This window comes from Coregonus clupeaformis, unplaced genomic scaffold, assembly GCF_020615455.1.
Source record: "Coregonus clupeaformis isolate EN_2021a unplaced genomic scaffold, ASM2061545v1 scaf0292, whole genome shotgun sequence".
NCBI classification, from domain to species: Eukaryota; Metazoa; Chordata; class Actinopteri; order Salmoniformes; family Salmonidae; genus Coregonus; species Coregonus clupeaformis.
In genome coordinates, this window is record NW_025533747.1 from 328,438 (window position 1) to 332,500 (window position 4,063).

The 4,063-nt window shown below is 41.8% G+C and overlaps 1 long non-coding RNA gene across 1 annotated transcript in view; it reads right to left on the bottom strand.

Annotated features, from left to right (window-relative positions):
• Positions 1-499: 499 nt before the first annotated feature.
• The window catches only part of LOC121561567, an 11,686-nt gene continuing 8,122 nt past the window's right edge, over positions 500-4,063 (bottom strand). The window contains exons 2-3 of the long non-coding RNA XR_006658507.1: positions 2,738-2,791; positions 500-523 (exon numbers count right to left, since the gene is read on the bottom strand). This is a non-coding gene — a long non-coding RNA (uncharacterized LOC121561567). The remainder of the gene's footprint in view (positions 524-2,737; positions 2,792-4,063) is intronic.

Consider the following 4,063-nt stretch of genomic DNA (forward strand, 5'->3'; position numbering starts at 1 on the left):
GTAATAGCTGCTGGAGTGGTGGCGGTGGTGATAGCTGCTGCTGGAGTGGTGGTGGTGGTGATAGCTGCTGCTGGAGTGGTGGTGGTGGTGATAGCTGCTGGAGTGGTGGTGGTGGTGATAGCTGCTGCTGGAGTGGTGGTGGTGGTAGCTGCTGGAGTGGTGGTGGTGGTGATAGCTGCTGCTGGAGTGGTGGTGGTGGTGATAGCTGCTGCTGGAGTGGTGGTGGTGGTGATAGCTGCTGCTGGAGTGGTGGTGGTGGTGATAGCTGCTGCTGGAGTGGTGGTGGTAGTGATAGCTGCTGCTGGAGTGGTGGTGGTGGTGATAGCTGCTGGAGTGGTGGTGGTGATGATAGCTGCTGGAGTGGTGGTGCTGGTGTTAGCTGCTGGAGTGGTAGTGGTGGTGATAGCTGCTGGAGTGGTGGTGGTGATAGCTGCTGCTGGAGTGGTGGTGGTGGTGATAGCTGCTGGAGTGGTGGTGGTGGTGATAGCTGCTTCCTGAGTGGTGGTGGTGGTGGTGATAGCTGCTGGAGTGGTGGTGGTGATATAAAAATATAAGACATGAACACATTCACTTAGCACCTAGATCCACTATATACAGTATCTATCCCCCTATACACTCTACAACACCTAGATCCACTATATACAGTATATATCCCCCCTTATACACTCTACAACACCTAGATCCACTATATACAGTATCTATCCCCCTTATACACTCTACAACACCTAGATCCACTATATACAGTATCTATCCCCCTATACACTCTACAACACCTAGATCCACTATATACAGTATCTATCCCCCCTTATACACTCTACAACACCTAGATCCACTATATACAGTATATATCCCCCCTTATACACTCTACAACACCTAGATCCACTATATACAGTATCTATCCCCCCTGATACACTCTACAACACCTAGATCCACTATATACAGTATCTATCCCCCTTATACACTCTACAACACCTAGATCCACTATATACAGTATCTATCCCCTTATACACTCTACAACACCTAGATCCACTATATACAGTATCTATCCCCCTTATACACTCTACAACACCTAGATCCACTATATACAGTATCTATCCCCCCTTATACACTCTACAACACCTAGATCCACTATATACAGTATATATCCCCCCTTATACACTCTACAACACCTAGATCCACTATATACAGTATCTATCCCCCTTATACACTCTACAACACCTAGATCCACTATATACAGTATCTATCCCCCCTGATACACTCTACAACACCTAGATCCACTATATACAGTATCTATCCCCCTTATACACTCTACAACACCTAGATCCACTATATACAGTATCTATCCCCCTTATACACTCTACAACACCTAGATCCACTATATACAGTATATATCCCCCCTTATACACTCTACAACACCTAGATCCACTATATACAGTATCTATCCCCCCTTATACACTCTACAACACCTAGATCCACTATATACAGTATCTATCCCCCTTATACAACACCTAGATCCACTATATACAGTATCTATCCCCCCTTATACACTCTACAACACCTAGATCCACTATATACAGTATCTATCCCCCCTTATACACTCTACAACACCTAGATCCACTATATACAGTATCTATCCCCCTATACACTCTACAACACCTAGATCCACTATATACAGTATATATCCCCCCTTTTACACTCTACAACACCTAGATCCACTATATACAGTATATATCCCCCCTTATACACTCTACACCACCTAGATCCACTATATACAGTATATATCCCCCCTTATACACTCTACAACACATAGATCCACTATATACAGTATATATCCCCCCTTATACACTCTACACCACCTAGATCCACTATATACAGTATATATCCCCCCTTATACACTCTACAACACCTAGATCCACTATATACAGTATATATCCCCCCTGATACACTCTACAACACCTAGATCCACTATATACAGTATCTATCCCCCCTTATACACTCTACAACACCTAGATCCACTATATACAGTATCTATCCCCCTTATACACTCTACAACACCTAGATCCTCTGTGTACAGTAGGCTGAGAGAGTCCTACAGATGTAGGATCTTAATTTGAGCCAGTTTCACACAGCAGGAAAATAATCCTGCAGCAACAGGAAATGTGAATTATTGTGTGGATTATAATTAATGGACATTTTTGTAGAGGTTGATAGATTTTTCGAAAACGGGGAATGAAGTCTGACATTTTAAATAGTAAATTACAAACTATGGAATGCCTTTTTAAACCTTTAACATGCAACACGTTTGTACAGGAAATGTACTGCAACAACACGGTGACCAAATGAACATCTCCAGGCTGATAGACATAACCCTTATTTCTAGCTATAGTGGTACAATCTGGCTGTGCAACTCCTCATGAGCTCTATAGCGATTTTAACCTAATGAAAGGTTAGCAACTAAGGAACACATACACATACACAGACACACACACACACACACACACACATTCACTAGCTCACTCACTCACTCACACACACTCACTCACTCAATCACTCACTCACTCACTCTCTCAACCTAATGAAAGGTTAGCAACTAAGGAACACACACACACACACACACACACACACTCACCCACTCACACATTCACTCACTCACTCACCCACCCACCCACTCACCCCCTCACCCCCTCACCCACTCTCTCACCCACCCACTCACCCACCCACCCACCCAGTGTATTACCTGCTAGCAGGAGGAGGATGATCAGAGGCTTCATATCCATGTCCTTTTAGTTCTCTGTAGAGGTAAAACCACACAACATCAATCATAAATTAACCCAATTAGATCTTCCATTAACCACTGTTGAAGGATGCTATTGTAGACCAACGTTAATTAGGGATCAGTCAATATTTTCCCGAAATCATACAATGTTCATTGGTATTTCAAAAAGCAATCCCATAATCCTTAGTTGTATCAACAGCATCCTTATACAATTACCAGTAGGTGTCTTACCAGCCCTGTGTTCTGCTCTCACTGTACATTACTGTGTTATCTTAACATCCAGAAGAAGAAAAAACCAGTGTTGCTAAGGTTACCAGTAATCAAGTGTGTGGCTTCTTTTTTTTCTTTTTTTTTTTTACAACATGATCAAACTATCAGAGACGTGACTGGACGTTCCCAAAAGGTAGTTATTTTGACCAGAAACAACGGTGGCCCTATCTAGCGCACGAGTTCACACAATTCCTTCAACTACAGTTAGCCCCAACCCCTTTCTAGTCTTGTAATTACCAGACTAGCCAACCATTCATGGAAGCTTGTGAAGCAAGACCCATCCTCTGAAGGTGTACATTCTAACAAGCCTCAAAACTCATTGATTCAGTGTGGTAGTTGTCTTAAAGTCATTGATTCAGTGTGGTAGTTGTCTTAAAGTCATTGATTCAGTGTGGTAGTTGTCTTAAAGTCATTGATTCAGTGTGGTAGTTGTCTTAAAGTCATTGATTCAGTGTGGTAGTTGTCTTAAAGTCATTGATTCAGTGTGGTAGTTGTCTTAAAGTCATTGATTCAGTGTGGTAGTTGTCTTAAAGTCATTGATTCAGTGTGGTAGTTGTCTTAAAGTCATTGATTCAGTGTGGTAGTTATCTTAAAGTCATTGATTCAGTGTGGTAGTTATCTTAAAGTCATTGATTCAGTGTGGTAGTTGTCTTAAAGTCATTGATTCAGTGTGGTAGTTGTCTTAAAGTCATTGATTCCGTGTGGTAGTTGTCTTAAAGTCATTGATTCAGTGTGGTAGTTGTCTTAAAGTCATTGATTCAGTGTGGTAGTTGTCTTAAAGTCATTGATTCAGTGTGGTAGTTGTCTTAAAGTCATTGATTCAGTGTGGTAGTTGTCTTAAAGTCATTGATTCAGTGTGGTAGTTGTCTTAAAGTCATTGATTCAGTGTGGTAGTTGTCTTAAAGTCATTGATTCAGTGTGGTAGTTGTCTTAAAGTCATTGATTCAGTGTGGTAGTTGTCTTAAAGTCATTGATTCAGTGTGGTAGTTGTCTTAAAGTCATTGATTCAGTGTGGTA